The sequence below is a fragment of the Schistocerca americana genome, chromosome 5 (genome assembly GCF_021461395.2).
Source record: "Schistocerca americana isolate TAMUIC-IGC-003095 chromosome 5, iqSchAmer2.1, whole genome shotgun sequence".
Classification (NCBI taxonomy): domain Eukaryota; kingdom Metazoa; phylum Arthropoda; class Insecta; order Orthoptera; family Acrididae; genus Schistocerca; species Schistocerca americana.
Genome location: NC_060123.1, coordinates 450,221,693 through 450,242,253, shown reverse-complemented (window position 1 = coordinate 450,242,253; position 20,561 = coordinate 450,221,693).

The window sequence follows — 20,561 nt, the reverse complement described above, 5'->3', positions numbered from 1 at the left end:
TTTTGGATGAAGGTCCAGATTAAAGGATACTGTCATATGGTTGCAAACTGTAATTGTGTAAGTTTATGGAAGAAAATACAGGCCTTAAAGCAAAGACACTATCGAAAATAATTTATGTAGCTAAAGACAACAGAAACTCTGCTCTCTTACACTGAAGCTCTCACACTTCAACAATTAGGAAGTTACTAAGCATGGCAAGAAGTTAAGTTGGAACTGATTAGCAGGTCCAGCTCATAACTGTTATTAAAGGTGGCCGTCAGTCCAGTGTTAACATATTGTACATTCAAACAGCTAAAGAGAAGATAGTATTGTATCTGGTGTCAAATAAGGTGAAGAACAGCAGCAACAAGGAACATAATAAACACTGTATATACTGACCATTATGATCAGGACTGAGTGTGATAAATGAATGAGAGCACGAGAAGGGAATTTTGAAGAATTTAAATGGTTTTAAGTTTGAGATCTGAAGAGATAATGTGTTGCCAAGGTCAAACACTGTCATTAGTTACAAAATACTAAGAGGCTAGTGAACCAAAGAAGCTACTGAGCCATAAATAATGGTTTTTGCTCATCAAATAAGAAGTCACCCATAGAAGTGAGAGTTAAGGTGTTATTGCCATGTAAAATTACGAAGAAGATTAGTGGCCACAAATATTGGACAGCTGTAGTCTGTGCTGGAAGACAGTATGCACAATTATGAGGGACATAGCTGGCTGATGATGCTGTGGTGATGACGCTGACCATATTGAGCTGAGCACATGCACAGTGAACTGCTGCGGACTGATGTAAGAAGTTACAGGTCGCACTGCTGCCGTTCCTTTCAACACACTGGCGCTGTGATGCAGCTCGTTAATGCTGCGACATGGTTTCCTGACACCACTGTATGTGATTAGTTTTTGTCCTGAAATTTGTTTGGAACGGTATGCTTGAAAACAATATTACTGAACACAGTCTTACTATATATAATGATCCCCTGATAGTGGTACGTAAGCCTACCTACTGAGTCGGTTAGTCCTGGATGTGTGTACAGTGAATAAACATAGATAAACGGAATTAGATAGACCAGTCTGTATTGATGAATTACTGTCAAAATTTAAACGAACAAAGAATTTTAACTCTATAGATTTGGCCTTGTGGTATTGGCAGGTCAGAACTAATGAAGCTTCAAGAAAATATACAGCCGTTTCGTATGAAGGTATGTCTTACCAATTTAAAGTGTTACAATTTGGTTTGAATATTTCAGTGTCCATATTCATTAGAGCTTTGTACACAGCATTAGGTAAGGATTTATTAAAAGAGTTTATTATTTGTGCAGATGATATATTTCTAGTATCAAAAACTTGGGAACAACATTGTTATCTAATAACAAGAGCTTTGGAAAGATTTTACCTTAAAGGTATTACAATTAAACTTTTTAATTACATTTCAGCAGAGAAGAGGTAAAGTTTCTTGGACATCTAGTGGGTATAAATGGGATGATCCAGAATGAATACGGGCTATCAAAGATTGTCCTGAACCCAGAAATGTGAAGCAATTAAGATCGTTTCTAGGATTAGCAGGATTAGGTGATACATACAGGGGCAATTTATGAATGATCCTAAGATGTCAGTAGTTCACAAACAAAAGTCAAAATGGATTTGGAGTGAAGAGCAATCAGCAGCATTCAATAATATTAAGTTAGCGTTGGTAGAGGCACCTGTCTTAAGACATCCATGTATGGATAAGCCTTTTAAATTTAGTACTGATGCGTCAAAATATGGAATTCGTTGTGAATTGTTCCAGGGAGAATGGGGTCTGACAGTAGGAGACGACAATACCATACCTTAGCACTTGCCAATAGAGCACTGAACAAACCTGAGTTAAATTATACTACAATAGAAAAAGAGTTATTGACCATAGTATGAAACGTAAAGAAATTGCAGATTTTGATTTGGGCGTCTAAAATTATAATTTTTATAAACCATCAAGTACTCTCTTTCTAAATGGAAAGTCATCTCTTACAGGAGGCTCATCAGATGTGTACTTTTCCTACAGGAATATCACATAGAGATAAATTACATAAAAGGTTCACAGAACATGGCTCCTGATGCATTGTCACGTCTACCTACAGGTGTGAATGACTTTCTGAGACCCGAAGGTCTGGAGTAACTTTCAGTGCAAATTTTGTAGCCTTAAGTTAAACCATTAATGTTGTACACAACTTGGTGCTGACAATAAGGCAGGTTATACCTGAGAATTGATATTTTAAAGATAAGTCATTAACTATGAAACAAAGTGTGGTGATTAATGATAATACAGCTGAATGGATAATACATCATCTTTTGTTCTGGAGAATAAGAACTACAAGACCTTCGTAGAGAGTATGCATACCAATGACTGTGGAGACAGTACTTATTAAGTTTATCTACAAGGGATAGGGACACTTTGGAGTGTGTAAGTGCATGAAGCACATGTTCAAATTCTATTACTTTAAGGGTTTAAGAAGAAAAGTAGATCATGTGAAACATGACAGAAAATGAAAAACAATAAGTTATAAATTGTATCCTATAATGCCAAAGTGGTTACGTGACCTTACTGCAGTCACCTTTTTGGTCAACGAGTAGAGGAGGAGTAACTTATTTATTTTATACTAGTTGAGTGCTGGTCAAAATATGTACAATTGTATCCCATAAAAAATAAAATACAGAAAGAGTGATTTGCTGTTTGAGGGAATATTTCAAAAATGTAGGAAAACCACGCAGATTACTAACAGATAATGGTCCACAGTTTATCAGTCAGGCATTTCAGGAGTGTTTGGTATGGGAAAGAGTTAAGCATATAGCTACCTCAAAATACCATCCGCAGAGTAACACGAGAATGAATTATGTAGGAGATTTCATGACTAAGAACTACCATACACGACAGGTTAAGCACCTGTAAAAGTGATGGGTAAACTATTTATAGGGGAACAATTACTAAAAATGTTTCAGAAAAGTGCGTGTGGCAACATAACCATCATGTGCATGTTCCAGAATTTAGGGTTGGTGAATTGATATTGATTCTCAGTCACTAGTTAAGTTCAGACATCAAAAAGGAGAAGCACATTTTTCCCTAAACATAGCGGACCATATATGGCAAATAGATTCCACACCCAAAAGCTTAGTTCCTAGTAGAACCAACTACAGAACCAGAGATAGGATTATATAATGTGGAACTGGTGAAAAGTTACAAACGGCTAGAATAAGCTTTAAGGCATGGTAACATAACAGAAAAAGTATATTAAGTCTGTCCCTTTCTTATATTTTCCAACACTAATAGGTAATTTCCACAAATTCAGGGTAAGGTTTATTACCTTTTGTATAGGACTCACAATAATTTAGGGTGGGTTTACACACTGTTTTATAGAGGAAGGTTACTGGATTACCAGGCTTAGTATATAGGTACCATCCAGTGTAATAGTTTTCTTTTATGGATACGAGCACTAATCATCTTGAGTGTTAGCTTGGTCACATTTTTTAGTTGGATGTTGTAAAAATAGTACACCAATAAGAGGTATCTCTTTGTACAGAGTCAAGTGAGAAAAGACACTACATGTGTGTGCAGCCTGATCAGAGAGCACTAAACTTGCTGATGGAGTGTACTATTCCATGCTGCTGCTAGTTGAATGTGCTTTGGAGGGGCCACCATAGAATACGCAGGCAGACCACTCCAAGAATAACAAGAACAGTAAAGACATGAAAGAGATTGGATGATTTTGGTTGAAAGTCCAGATTAAAGGTTATTGTTATATGGTTGCAAATTTAATTGTGTAAATTTGTGGAAGAAAATACAGTGTTTAAAGAAAAGACACTATCAAAAATATTTTATTTAGCTGAAGATAGCAGAAACTCCACTCTCTTGCAGTGAAGCACTCGCACTTCGGAAAAGTCAGGCTGGAACTGACCAGCATAGCAAGCCCATAACTATTATTAAAGGTGACCGTCATTCCAGTGTTGGCATACTGCAAATCAACCACTTAAAGAGAAGGTGGTATTACACCTGGTGTCAAGTACGGTGAAGCACAGCAGCACCAGGGAACATAATAAATTGCACAACACTAGTAAATGCAGTAGATGATAAAAGCCTGAAAAAAATTTCATACTTTCTGCAGATTATTTTCTCATAGAATTACGACTTTACACACAAAATTGGAAGAGTTAGTTGGCAGTGTTGATGACTGAGGCTTTTGATTTGAAGACTTTTTCTCTCAGATATTTGGTTATCCATTAATTTGGTAGTTTATGGGTTCCTTTTATGAAGTGTAATTACTTTTATGAATCAAGTTACTGGTGCACCTACATCTACATACATACTCTCCAAACCACTGTCTTCATGGTTGCTGCAGCACATACGGGAATGAAGAAAATCCTTAGATTATTCATTTAATACTAATTCTCAAAACTTTGAAAATAGGGTTTTGCAGAGTAGTGGCTGCTAATTTATATTATACAGCTGATGGTAGTCTATATTCGCATCTGCGAATACATCTTATGTAAAGGTGCATGTGGCCTTCTTAGCCGACTTCTTTTCCTTGGCAGTGTCTTCAGTGCTAGAAGCTAACAGAGAGCTGTAATCCCCTAATCTACAAAATGACCAAAAAAATTTCTTCTTTTAATACTTGTGTTTTAAAGCTTCTTCATAATCGACAAATAATTCCCATCAGATATGTATAACACAACTGTATTACAATTGCTTGATTGATTATATATGTCTTGTCTCATTAGAGTGCACAACATGAGTACACTTTGACAGATTAAACTCCGGACAATGAATCACAGTATGACAGTTAACTTCTTTTGTTTAGCTTCGATGCAGTCACTTTTGTTATTGTGACTACTGTTCTTCCATAGCCACAACACACCTCCAAGCCATGACTTGTAAGAACAAGCAGCCCACTGAAGGTGGAGACACTAAACTTGTTGTCCTGTCTTGCTAGTATGCTGCACTGATGTACCTTCTATTACTTACACATGATAATGGAGCATTTCATCTACAATATGCTGTCTGAAACTTAGCTGTTAATAAAAAAAATTGTATCATGATCATCTTCCGCTGTTTAGAAGGACAAAGAATGTAAACCCACAGTTTCCCTAAAATGATGTATTACACCTCAATTTTTGCTGCTTGCTTATTATTTTTGCCTGTACCTAATGGCATATTAATTTTAAGGTAGGTAATAATACAAGGTAATACAGGTAGATTTACTTTACATATATGTCAGTGTGTGTAGTAATGTGAAAACAAGAATGTATATTTTTCGCATTTATCATAAATTACTGATGATTTCAAGCTCATTAGTGACTACAAAGTAAAAAAAGAAAAGAAAATCAAGATATTAGGTAGATTTATCCCTGGGTTTTCTGCTGCCTTAGCAGAGATTTTGTTTTTCATACTAATTGTTTCAGTTCTGAAATGCTTATTAGTTATACTCTTAGCATAACAGATCAAGAAAATGAAAGAGAATCACTGAACTTACTTTAAAGTTATTTATTTACCATTCAGTAAAATACTGTACTAGACACAATGCAGCACCACTGTATCTGCTGTTCTCAGGCACAGGATAGGCTAGTTGATGTTCATAAGTAGTTGGAAATCTCCCCGGCTGTGATTAGAAGCTGCTGTAAATGGTTGTGTTGGGAGGGCTACTGAGAGTTGTGTACCAGAGATACCAAAGGCAGCTCAAATACTACCTCTCCTATGGATCCTGTCTTCTTTATGTTTTCCGTGATTTCCCTAAATCACTCCAGGCAAATGTCGGGTTGGTTCCTCTGAAAGGGCACGGCCGACATCCTTCCCTAATCCGAAGAGACCGATGACCACGCTGTCTGGTCTCCTTCCCCAAACAACCAACCAACCAATCTTCTTTATGTGAAGTACAGGATTGATCACTACTCATCCACATGACTGTGAGGGTTGTGTTAGCATTAGGGCTAGAAGCCGTCTACAGGGGAAACAGGGACGAGGGAGAATACAATCCCCCACCCAACAAGTTTGAGGAGCTGTCTTCCATTAAAACTGAAACTGAGCCAGAAAGACTCACTTCACCTAAAAACCCCATTTCCACAGTTCAATAAACATTATGATAATAGAATGAACATAATTAAATTTCAACATTTCTGTCAGCATCAGCTAACATAGAAACTTGTAATATTTATGGCAGGAACAGGATTGATGATAGGCATTGCCTAAGTTGATTGTGTCAGTAATTAGCAATTGATAATCTCACTCATCTTAATTTCTTGTAGATTTCGTTGGCTCATCTTGTTGTCCTGTAAAATTTGGAGTATGATTCCATTAGAGATCCTGGTCTTCCCTTTTTTACGAAGAGACATTAATTTATTAACAAAGGATTATTGTAGCATATTCTTGAACTCAACACAGTCAATAATAGATTCCCTTCAATTGCATAAAAATGACAATGGATAAAAATGTTGACTTTCAAATTAAAAACTGTTTTTGTTATTGACTGATTTTCTATTTTCTGCTCTCACTGTTGTATTATAAACATTAGCATTCTTGATACACCGTTTTTACTGTAGACATTTCACAGTACAAAAGTGCACCTTACTAACCCTTAAGCGGCCGCGTGGGGTGTTCAGAACACCCCAGTCACCCTTATCTATGGATTATTACGTAATGGATAGGAGTATAAAGTCATGTTCTTTGGTACCTTTCTAGGATGTTATATGAAAGCTTTGAGTAACAATGGAATCTACAATGGAAGCACAAGTTCCAAGAAAACATGCAACAATGTGCCTTGGGGTGTTGTTGGCACACCGCGCGACTCTTCATGTTGCAGTGCTGTGAGAAAGCGCACAGTTGTGTTCCAGAGCAACTGCTTGTATTTTGTTGCTCTGTGCGGTTAAAACAGCTATGAATCATTATGAAACAGAACAAGAAAGAGTGCAGATGCTTCTGGAAGAGGTCTTAGATGAAACTTGTGAAGGAGGAGAATAGGAAGAGGATGAAACAGACAGTTTTGAAGTTCTCTCTCATCACAGTGACACGGAAAACGGAGTATGATGACAACCTGGAACTGGAACCGCAAGTAAGTGCAGCAGATAATGAAAGCAAGCATAATTTTTTATTGGAAAGGATAATGTTACAAAATGGATGAAAAGTTGTCCTACTCACAACATAACTACAAGTGTAGACCTCATTATTCATCTCCCTGGTGTGAAAGCTATCGCAAAATCTTCGAAAACTGCTGTGGACAGTTTTTCAATTATTTATAAATGACATAATAATTAGAACGATTACGTCGTGCACAAATATTTACATACAACACATGGCATCAAATTTCACAAGAGACCATGATGCCAAACCAACAAATGAGGAAGAAATCAAATTTCTTCTGTGTCTGTTGATATTGGCTGGGCATTACAGGGCAGGACACCAAAATCTGGAAGACTTATAGGACATAAATGGTTTTGGAATTGCAATATTTCATGCAACATTGAGTTTACAGCACTTTTGTTTCTCGTTGGGTTGTGTGAGATTCAATGATATTTGAGGCAGACCACAGCGTAGAAAACTTGATTGCCTAGCAGCGTTCAGAGAGTTGTTTGAATTATTAATGTCAAACTGTGTCAGTAATTATAGTGTGTCTGAATATATGACAGTGGATGAACAACTGGTTGCATTTAGAGGCAGTATATGCCAAGCAAGCCTGTGAAATATGGTTTGAAAATTTCACCTTATGTGACGCAAGCACATAGGGATTTGGGGATGGAAATCTATGTTGGGGAACAGCCAGGGGATTCCTTTGCACTGTCAAACTCGCCTAAGGAGATATAAAATAGACTTGTATGGCCTATCGAAGGTACAGGACGCAATATGACACTAGACAACTGGTTTTGTTCCATACCACTGGCTGGAGAGTTCCTGATAAAGAAACTTACAGTAGTAGGTTGTTGTGAACAAATCAATGAGGATTTGCAGAAAATAAATGCGTGGTGTAATGACTGTCAGTTATCTCTCAATATTAGCAAGTGTAACCTACTGTGTATAACAAGGCGAAAATCCCCATTAATGTAAGAGTACAAAATAAATGCCTAGTCTTTGGAAGTGGTAACGTTTGTCAAGTATCTGGGTGTGACTGTTCGAAATGATCTCAAATGGAATGATCAGATTACACAAGTAACAGGTAAGGCAAACTCTAGATTGCGGTTTATTGGTAGAATCCTGAAGCGACGCAGTCCTTCAACAAAGAAAATAGCTTACAATATGTTAATTCGTCCAGTCTTGGACTATTGTTTGTCTGTCTGGGGCCCTTACCAGTTGGGTCTGATTCAAGAGATTGAGAAGGTCCAAAGAAGAGCAGCAAGATTCGTGACTGTTACATTTAGCCAACGCAAGAGCGTTACAAATCTCATAGAAAGTTTGAAGTGGGACACACTTGCAGATAAACGATGTGCTTTGTGTTCGAAACCTTTCATTTAATCCATCCATACCTCAGAGAGAAAAGAGAATATAGCATTTTCAGTTGTTAAACCACTTCTAAAACTGAACTATACATTTGATAGCAAGTTATGTGAAGTAAAATCATCAATTACCCTTACATACAAAGCCTTTTCGATAACCTTAGCAAACACTGATGGCAAAGAAATAGATCTAAAATTGTCTACATTATCCCTTTCTCCCTTTTTATAAAGCAGCTTTACTACTGAGTACTTTAATCATCCAGGAAACATAATTTTTACAGGAAAAATTACAAATATGACTAAGTACAGGGCTGACGTGCAGTACAGTACTTCAATACTCTGCTAGGTATTCCATCATACCCACAAGAGGTATTTTCCAAGAAAGTTATACTGTTTCCTGTAGAAATTAAGTTTTTAGTTAATTCACTAACAATGAGCAGAAAGTGACTGTTAAGTACTGTACAAATATCTGACTTATCAGTAACAGAAACTTGGTTTTAATTTTATCCTGTGAATTAGCCTTCCTAATAACATTTTTACGCACCTTACAATACTGTCTATTGTGACTAGAACTAACATTTTGATATAATTCCCACTTTGTTCTACATGATATCCTTATCCCACTAGTCAGCCACCCAAGCTGCCATTTACTGCTGGTATCCTGTTTAGAATTTTCTAATGGAAGGCGACTTTCAAAGACCATGTGAAATGTGTTAATGAAAGCATTATATTTGTCATCTGTGTTATCGGCACTATGAACATCCTGCCACTCTTGTTCCTTTATGAGGTTCAAAAAACTCTCTATTGCCATTGGATTAGCTTTTCTACATAGTTTGTAATTATATATAATACAAAAACTTTTTAGTGTTAAAATTTGTGCATCATGGTCTGAAAAGCCATTCACCCTTTTACTAACAGAATGGCCATCTAGTAATGAAGAACAAACAAAAATATTGTCTATGGTTGTGCTACTGTTACCCTGCATATGAATTTAGGAAATCAACCAACACCCTTTTCTTACACAATCACTTACAAAATAAATGTTGAAGTCACCACAAGTAACTAATTTTTGGTACTTCCTATAAAGTGAACCAGGAACACTCTCTATTTGAGCAGAAATGCTCCAATGTCAGAGTTAGGGGACCTATAAATAACAACAATTAGAAGTTTACTTTCACGAAATTCAACTGCTGCTGCACACCATTCAAATACCTGTTAAGTGCTGTGCCATGATATGTCTACAGGCTCAAATAGAATACTGTTTTTTACTTGCATGGACACTCCCCAAAGAACTCCTTGAAAAACAGACAGCTAATCTGTATGTTGGTATAGGAAGTTTCTGAGCTGTCAAATTATTTAAGTGGTGCTCTGACATATCAATAATGTCACAGTCAACATCTATAAGCCGTTCACTAACTTTACCTCTAATTCCTCTTATATTGTGATGAAATATGCTAATTCCTTCACTTCTTGGATACCTGGCCTCCTTTGAAGGTGATTCCTTTGTTAGAAGGGCCCCCTTTAAGTAGGGATATCTATCAGCTGACTTCAGTCGAATATCAACTGCTACAGGAATTGTTCCATGAGTGAATCCCACGCCTAGTGAAACCCGATCTATTGATAGATTTGACTGGCACCACCGCAATGTGATCCATGTCCTCCGCCATCAATGCTTTCTCCAGCTCCATGTTAATGCGCGTAACAGCTGCATTAAGATGAGGCCAATCATGATGCTGAACAGTTGCATGAAGTGCACATTAGTGCCACCAGTTTGAGTAGCTATGTTTACCTGTTCAGCACTTGGATCACACTCCCCATCCCTATCAAGACTATTCCCAGCTCCACCCATAATTGCTACCCGAATCTCTTTCATAAAATTCCTAAATAACTCTCCTAAATTAACAGTCATCTCAGCCAACCATGCACTAGGCTTCACAATGCTGGTGGCCCTGTACTCACTCTCCAACACTGCTGGCTCACACCTCTGCTATGTGAACTACTAACAGCAGAACCTTCTTCTTTCTGTTAGAATTGCATTGCTGTCTACAATTAAGTGACCATTTTGGCTAATCAAGTGCTCTTTTTCCAATCGTAAATTCCATGTGTGCATGACCCATGAGTAATCTACTGTTTGTTCCTACTTTCCGTACTACCTTTCCTAAGTATCCACTTATTTATTACTTATTGTAGTTTGGAGGAACTCTGGGAAAATAAAAGTGTTCTTATTTTTATTCTATTTTATTTATTTATTTTTATTTTTTCCACTCTTGTAAACATAAAACGTAATAAGACTGGTGACATATAGAATTCAAACTTACCAGACTAATTCCCATAAAACGTGACTTCTGTCATGATACTGTCCTTCTCCCCTTTAGGAATAATACCTATACCTCACCTATGGGTTGACCCTACAAGTGAAATCCCTTCTTCCATTTTGGTAGGTATGCCCCTCTTGATTCCTATTCCCCTATGGTACAGGTCAGTCCCCTTCACTTGTGAGCATAAAACGTGATAAGACTCGTGATGCATAGAATTCAAACTAAACAGACTAATTCCTATGAAACGTGTAACTTCTGTCACAATACTGTCCTCTTCCCCTTTAGAAACTGTACCTATACCTCACCTATGGGTTGACCCTATGAGTGCACTCCCTCCTTCCATTTCAGGAGGTATGCCCCTCTTGATTCCTATTCTCCTATGGTACAAGTCAATCCCCTTCTTGGTGCCCCTGTCCGCACAGTAAACGTCAGCCTTTCTTAGGTCTGCCTATCTGCCTTTTATATTCAATAAATGCTGGGTGCACCCCCCTTATCGTTCCTGAGTAGGCCTCGTGGTTCGTTGCCCTAGTATTCATCTTTATGTACACTATATTTAAATATTCACTGGTAAAGCTACACATCTATTTTACACCTCAACTCCACTTTCTAATACTCCATCTAATACTCTAGACTCCTCTTCCACTCCTCACTTCTATCATAAAACCAGATACTATGCCCACACATACTGTTCAACTCATAGTAGATGTTATGTCTACCTGTATTAACTAACTCTTAGTGGATACTATGCCTACACATAATGATCAAGTCACACTACTCTATAACTCACCAGAGTATTAGCTACCCGGACTTTTCTCAAACGGTTATCATGATTAACTCAGCTCTTCTGCTCCTGTCTCTTTAGGCGCGTGGGTTGATTGCTAGCCTTCTTTCTTTACAAACCTGTATGTATATATATGAAGAGATGAAAAAAAAGGGGGAACGATGTAGAACTGTCACTTATAAAAACAATGTAATGTGTGCATCTACCCAGATGTACATACAAGGGTCACTCCAAAAGAAATGCACACTAATTTTTTTAATCCATCTTTTATTCTACATGTTTGAAAGTTTTACAGTGTGTAGATACATCCTTTAGGAACAATATTTTCATTTCTCCACATAATTTCCATCCCTCTCAACTGCCTTACACCATCTTGGAACCAGCACCTGTATACCTGCACAGTAAAATTCTGGACCAACCTGTTGGCGCCACTGTTTGGCAGCGTACACAAGGGAGTCATCATCTTCAAACCTTGTTCCATGAAGAGAGTCTTTCAGTTTCCCAAAGAGATGATAGTCACATGGAGCCAGGTCAGGACTGAAAGGCGGGTGTTTCAGTGTTGTCCATCCGAGTTTTGTGATCACTTCCATGGTTTTTTGACTGACATGTGGCCGTGCATTGTTGTGCAACAGCAAAAACATCCTGCTTTTGCCGATGTGGTCAAACACGACTCAGTCGAGCTTGAAGTTTCTTCAGTGTCGTCACATATGCATCAGAATTTATGGTGGTTCCACTTGGCATGATGTCCACAAGCAAGAGTCCTTTGGAATCGAAAAACACCGTAACCATAACTTTTCCAGTAGAAGATGTGGTTTTGAATTTTTTTTTTTTTGGTTACATGTTCATGTTACATGAAGTATTGCCATTTTTAGTTTACCATTGGCACAACCACATTCTGTCTTAACACACATACACTTAACACTTTGCAGCCAGTTTCGTATGTTCTTGTACTTTGTTTTTTAGTGTCTTTCATACAGTTGCATTACATACAGTTTCTGTAGTGTTTTACTGTACACATAACATAATAAAATACAAAAACAATTACAAAATACAACTTATTCTATTCATTTGCTAACATGCCATTATCGTTGCTCATATACATTATAGTCTGTAACATATTCTCTCCTCTTTTTATATATAGGGTCATTACTTGTCATTTGGTTTTAATACATTCTTTCAGATTTCATTTTCATTACATTATTCGATTCCAATTATATGAGTACACATTTTTGGTTACACATGCTTCATATAACATTCATACAATGATAGATTCTGTTTTCATGTATGGCATATATTTCATTTCAATTTACAGTGACTTATTGTTGGAGCATATATGTCAGTTCAAAAAAGAATCAAAGAAGTAAACAATAGTCGCTACAATAGATACTTCACACCACTAAGATAACTACGCATGGCCTGGCCTCTCTAGCATACTCCAGGAAGGATCTACATACTACAGGGTTGTAGAAATTCCATGGAAAGACATTTATGTGCTCATTTATGTCTCATTAATGGATGTAACAGTAATACCAAGGACAAAATAGTTTGTTGTTTCTAAGCACAACTCAAATCTGACGATACCAATCATATCAAATGTTTATTCAGCATTTAAAAGTGCAACCCAGTATTTACTTGTTATGTTCATTGTATAAAGGATAACCATTTCATGTGCTGAGGTTTGCAGAGTTGTATCATTAATACGATATGTTGCATATAATGAGCATAAACTAATGTTTACATAAGTAACGAACGTGCATAAAAATTTCAGTGTAATTCAGGTGTTTGACACTTTTCATGGGTAGTTGACATTCACAGTAGTTAGGTTTCAACCCCATGATTATTTGGTAGTATTCAACCTTAGTTCAGCACCATGATATTTGACGTACTGCAACTGTTTCCTTCTTCATATACTTTCACACTGTCACATTCACATGTATCATAAACTAACAACTAAGGTCACTTGCGGTGCAGTCCTTTTCTTATGTTTATATGACACCTAACACACTACAAGCATTTATCTTTCTTCACTTTAGGACATGTTGATGCACCGTTCCCTGGAAGAAAAAACTTAATACTAACTTAAAACTAAATCTTCATAATAAGTGTGTAGTGGCTCAGTGGCTGTTAATACTTTCTTCATATATTCAGCCATGTATTCATTCACTTCAGTGCGCAGTCTTGTTATCAGAAAACTTATTTCATGTCATGTATGCATTTCTACTGACCTTATAAGTCTGAAAGATACAGTGTATTAGAGGCGTGGTGCAACCTCTTATTCAGTTTGCCATTTATACTGTACTCATTTGTTTATCTTCAGCAAGACTTCTTTCGTGTATCAATTATGATTAGTGCATGCATTTTCAATACTTAAATTTGTAAATTTTTTACGCATATAGATACAATGTATATATTATTGTTTACACATTTGACACGTAAGAAAAAACACTAACCAAAATTGTCCTTAACATCTAACAACATAAATTCTCGGATGTGACTTTACAGTATGTATAGCCTGGTGTATGGTAGTTCCACTTATGGGTCAGTTTTACAATTTTTGTGCATTTGGGATGTGTTAAGTAACACTATTTGTCCTATATAATATTGTATTGTACATTTCCGCTTCCTGTCATAAATTCCTTTCCTGTATTTCGCCCAGGTTTCAAGGTTGATTACTGCTTGTCATGTTTTATCATGCAGTGATAATTCCTGTATCAGTATCTTGGGCAAAAGTTTCTTCCACTTGTCTATTTGTTTGCAATTGAACATTAGCTCATTTGGTGTAAATCCATTTGGAGAAGGTTGTTAACAACTTGAAAGAAGGGAGTGACATATTCAATCCACTTGGTATGTTTACAAGGTATATAGGTCCTTATAAACCTGTTGAATTCCTTAAACACACTTTCTATGGGGGATGATTCAGGATGAAATTTTGATACTAAAATGTGTTTGATTTGGTTGGAATCTACTAACTCTTTCCATTCACATCCAACAAAATATGAGGCATTATCTGTTAATACGGTTTTTGGTTTTCCTACTCTTTCAAAAAAGCCCTCTTTGATTCGTCTTATAATTGAACTAGCTGTAATGTTCTGTACAGCATACAATTTTATGTATTTGTCATACTGACCTACTATATAATTTACACCATCCTTAACTCTGGGGTAGGGTCCAGCCACATCCAAAGATACCTTTTTTAGAGTTTTTTTTTAGCCACAATTGGATGTAGTTCAATCTGTTTGCAGATATTAGAATGTTTTGTTTTCTGGCAGACACTATACTTTCTTACCACCTGTAGTGTGTTTACCCCAAAGGAAATTTCAAACCATTTACATGACTAAATTACAGCCAAGCTCTCCAACGCCGTAACTGAATATGAATGTTCAGCTTTGGATAAGGTGCAGCTGGTGAAGATAATTTTTTTATGGATGAATTTTCCCTCTTCTTTTACCATTTGAAAAAGGTACACACCCAAACCTTGAGAGGACATGTCGGTACATAAGCAAAAATCCTTCATGTCTGGTTGAGATAAAATATTATCATTTAATAAGGCGTGTTTGATGTTCTCGAAATCGGTTTGACATTGCTTGTCCCGTAACAATGTCTGTTTTTTCAAAGAAGAAATCACTGTCAATAAGTTTGTTAGGGATTAATTTCCTGAAAAATGAGACTAGGCCTAAGTATGCCTTTAACTGCCTCTTGTTTTGAGGAATAGGACAGTTCGTAATGGCATAAAGTTTTTTAGGATCTGGCAGTATGCCTTCCAAAGACATTATGTGTCCTAAAAAATTTTACATTTTCTTGTACAATGTTAGATTTCTTGAGATTTGCTTTTACTCCATGTTTGGAAAAGCAGTTCAACATTTGTTCAATTAATCTTAAGTGTTCTACCCAAATGGGTGTGGCAACTAAAATGTCGTCCATATATACTGTTACCTTACTCAAAAGTTCAGGTTCTAGCACTTTGTCCAGAGTGGAGATAAATACACCTGAACTTACATTCAATCCAAATGGTAATACTTGAAATTCGAAGCTCCTGCTCCCACATAAAAAGGCAGTATACTTCCAACTTTCTTCATGTAGTTTCATTTGCCAACAAGAGGACCGGAGATTGATTATAGTAAGAAATTTAGCACGTAGAATTTCATAAGCTGTCCCTCTAAATTGTCTGGACGTGTTCGTACTGGTACAATTCTTATTAATGTTACATGCATCGAAGTGCACCCTGCTATCTGGCTTACTCATGGCCAAAATATGACTACAATAAGAGGAAAATGATGGTTGTATTATGCCCCCCCCCCCCCCTCCCCCATTCAAGCATCCTGTTAATCTCTTTTCTCTTATTGCTTCAATCTTTGTCCGCAGTACAGGGTATGAAGTAGAACAAAAAGTTTTGTGAGGATATACTTCCATTTTGCACACAAAATCCATAGTGAAACCTGCCCTCCCCCCCCCCCCCCTTTTTTTCCCAAATACATGTATATAAGAAAGTATCAGTTCTGTAAGTTCCACTTGCTGTCCTCTAGACAAGCACTTTGATTCACTTACCTTCTTGTTTATTGTGTTGGCGTTACTTCTTCTGCTGCTGACTGTTTGTTGTATGTACTGATAAACATGACTATGGAATTTACCAATTGAACGTCAAAGTCATGAGTAACTTCAGTTTTATGTCTATAAGTACTTCCCCTTATTAGACCTGTTGCAAATAATTGGTTATTTACTATGAAATAACACTGGCCCTTCCCTACATCAATTTGTACTTGATATGTCCCAAATGTATCCATACTGATTAAACAGTCAAATATTAATTTCTCTACTATCAAAAACTTGTGTCATACAGAAAACTGTCCTAATAGGACAGGAATTAAAGCTTATATTTTGACTCCTTTCGATTTCTGACCAGTTGTAGTTTGTACCTTGCAATTTTGAACTGGCAGTATGGGTATACACCCACGATTCTTCACTTCTTGAAAGAGTCCCTGTGACATCAAATTAGTCATAGCACTTATGTCAAGCACAATGAGTACCTCAATGTCAAATATTTTGGCTTTAATAGTAGCTTGTACTATGCCCTCTGTCAAGTTTTCCTGTGTATCCCCATCACTTAGATACAGATCTTTCACATTACTACCTGGATCGTATCTGACAAAGCAAGTGTCAGTCAAGCCCATGCCCCCACTCTCCTCCCAGGTCACCTTTTGCATGTTATTCGGCATATGTGCATTACTTTTCTGGATGAATTCCACTGTCTGTGGATTATTCGGCTGTCTGGTATTGTTTTGTGTCTGCCAAATGATTGGCTGATTATTACCGGCTGTCCACACTCTACTAGCACATTGTAGTTGTTTTTGTTAAATTTTTGCCCATTTCTTTTATATCCGCCCTTCAATGTACGGCTTTTGCCATTGCTGTTGTGATTACTGTTATAATAGGTCTGTGTGGGGTAAGGTTGCCATCCATGTTGTACTACAAATCTGTTGTTCACTTGGTCTGTAAATCTCTGTGGCACTACCTTCATATTATCAGGATTGGGTTGTACTGGTCTCTCTTCGCATGTCAAATCTATTGTGTCCAGTGCAGATAGGTGTCATGTTCCAGAATGGTAATGAGCTTTCCCCTAATGTGGGCAGGTAGATGGCTCTCTAAAATTTTCAGCACATCTACTTGAGACACCAGGTTCATCCAGTATCTGGTTTTATTCAAATATTTTTCAAAAGAGCCCCTTAAGCTTCCACGTTTGCTATTGAATGGAACTGTGTTGAATACTTCATGTCTGAGCCTCTCTTGTCCAGTCTCAGACCAATATTTGTCCAGAAAGGCCCTCTCAAACTGTTCATAGTAGTGGCAACATTCCGCCACATCCGTAGCCCATAGCAGAACGTCATCCTGTGTGTATCCAACAACAAATCTAATTTTTTGGGCTTCAGTCCAGGTACGAGGTAAAACGTTGAAATGGTCTGACAAAGTCCATGGGGTTTGTCCATTTCCTTTTGGAGTTAAATAACAGGAACCGTCAATAGCTAAGTAATCCTTCGTATGCAAGTAATGTTGACAAACACGCCGCGCTGACAGTGACCGTTGTGTTTATGTTCGTTTCTGGCGTACGGCGTGGCAACTGCACTTGCTCAACAGGTACAGCTGCCAGCAAGTGTTGTTGCGTTCTGCAGCCTTCACTATTCTCCTTCGACGAGCTGGCCACGTATTGTGAGTAACCAGTGAAAGTATCTAACTTCTCTAAAATCATGGGTTTATTTCCTATCAAATGTCAGTAGTTTTAGTAATACTGTGTCTGCTTCCTTTAAACCTGAATCTATTTTGGCCAGAAATTGAATGTCATTCTCTTTTAGAGTTTCTTCTACTGTATCTACATAATTCTTGATCTCTGATACCACCTTATCAGCAATGGTGCTGCCCTTATCCAGCATCCCAGCTTCAGCTTTTTCAGTTATTTCCTTAACATCTGCACATATCTTGTTTTTGTTGTGGTCTTCAGTCCTGAGACTGGTTTGATGCAGCTCTCCATGCTACTCTATCCTGTGCAAGCTTCTTCATCTCCCAGTACCTACTGCAACCTACATCCTTCTGAATCTGCTTGGTGTATTCATCTCTTGGTCTCCCTCTACGATTTTTACTCTCCATGCTGCCCTCCAATGCTAAATTGGTAATCCCTTGATGCCTCAGAACATGTCCTACCAATCGATCCCTTCTTGTAGTCAAGTTGTGCCACAAACTTCTCTTCTCCCCAATCCTATTCAATACCTCCTCATTAGTTATGTGATCTACCCATCTAATCTCCAGCATTCTTCTGTAGCACCACATTTCAAAAGCTTCTATTCTCTTCTTGTCAAAACTATTTATCGTCCATGTTTCACTTCCATACATGGCTACACTCCATACAAATACTTTCAGAAATGACTTCCTGACACTTAAATCTATACTCAATGTTAACAAATTTCTCTTCTTCAGAAACGCTTTCCTTGCCGTTGCCAGTCTACATTTTACATCCTCTCTACTTCGACCAGCATCAGTTATTTTGCTCCCCAAATAGCAAAACTTCTTTACTACTTTAAGTGTCTCATTTCCTAATCTAATACCCTCAGCATCTCCAGACTTAATTCGACTACATTCCATTATCCTCGTTTTGCTTTTGTTGATGTTTATCTTATATCCTCCTTTCAAGACGCTATCCATTCCATTCAACTGCCCTTGCAAGTCCTTTGCTGTCTCTGACAGAATTACAATGTCATCGGCGAACCTCAAGGTTCTTATTTCTTCTCCATGGATTTTAATTCCTACTCCAAATTTTTCTTTTGTTTCCTTTATTGCTAGCTCAATATACAGATTGAATAACATTGGGGAGAGGCTACAACCCTGTCTCACTCCCTTCCCAACCACTGCTTCCCTTTCATGCCCCTCGACTCTTATAACTGCCATTTGGTTTCTGTACAAATTGTAAATAGCCTTTCGTTCCCTGTATTTTACCCCTGCCACCTTCAGAATCTGAAAGAGAGTATTCCAGTCAACATTGTCAAAAGCTTTCTCTAAGTCTATAAATGCTAGAAACGTAGGTATGCCTTTCCTTAATCTAGCTTCCAAGATAAGTCGTAGGGTCAGTATTGCCTCACGTGTTCCAATATTTCTACGGAATCCAAACTGATCTTCCCCGAGGTCAGCTTCTACTAGTTTTTCCATTCGACTGTAAAGAATTCGCGTTAGTATTTTGCAGCCGTGACTTATTAAACTGATAGTTCGGTAATTTTCACATCTGGCAACACCTGCTTTCTTTGGGATTGGAATTATTATATCCTTCTTGAAGTGTGAGGGTATTTCGCCTGTCTCATACATCTTGTTCACCGGATGGTAGAGTTTTGTCAGGACTGGCTCTCCCAAGGCTGTCAGTAGTTCTAACGGAATGTTATCTACTCCTGGGGCCTTGTCTCGACTCAGGTCTTTCAGTGCTCTGTCAAACTCTTTACGCAGTATCATATCTCCCATTTCATCTTCATCTACATCCTCTTCCATTTCCATAATATTGTCCTCAAATACATCGCCCTTGTACAGACCCTCTAAATACTCCTTCCACCTTTATGCTTTCCCTTCTTTGCTTAGAACTGGGTCTCCATCTGAGGTCTTGATATTCATACAAGTGGTTCTCTTTTCTCCAAAGGTGTCTTTAATTTTCCTGTAGGCAGTATCTATCTGACCCCTAGTGAGATAAGCCTCTACATCGTTACATCTGTCCTCTAGCCATCCCTGCTTAGCCATTTTGCACTTCCTGTCAATCTCATTTTTGAGATGTTTGTATTCCTTTTTGCCTACTTCATTTACTGCATTTTTATATTTTCTCCTATCATCAATTAAATTCAATATTCCTTCTGTTACCTGAGGGTTTCTACTAGCCCTCGTCTTTTTACCTACTTGATCCTCTGCTGCCTTCACTACTTCATCCCTCAAAGCTACCCATTCTTCTTCAACTGTATTTCTTTCCCCCATTCCTGTCAATTGTTCCCTTACGCTTTCCCTGAAACCCTGTACAACCTCTGGTTCTTTCAGTTTATCCAGGTCCCATCTCCTTAAATTCATACCTTTTTGCAGTTTCTTCAGTTTTAATCTACAGTTCATAACCAATAGATTGTGGTCAGAGTCCACATCTGCCCCTGGAAATGTCTTACAATTTAAAATCTGGTTCCTAAATCTCTGTCTTACCATTATATAATCTATCTGAAACCTGTCAGTATCTCCAGGCTTCTTCCATGTATACAACCTTCTTTTATGATTCTTGAACCAAGTGTTAGCTATGATTAAGTTGTGCTCTGTGCAAAATTCTACCAGGCGGCTTCCTCTTTCATTTCTTACCCCCAATCCATATTTACCTACTACGTTTGTTTCCTTCTCTCCCTTTTCCTACTACTGAATTCCAGTCACCCATGACTATTAAACTTTCGTCTCCCTTCACTATCTGAATAATTTCTTTTATTTCACCATACATTCCTTCAATTTCTTCATCATCTGCAGAGCTAGTTG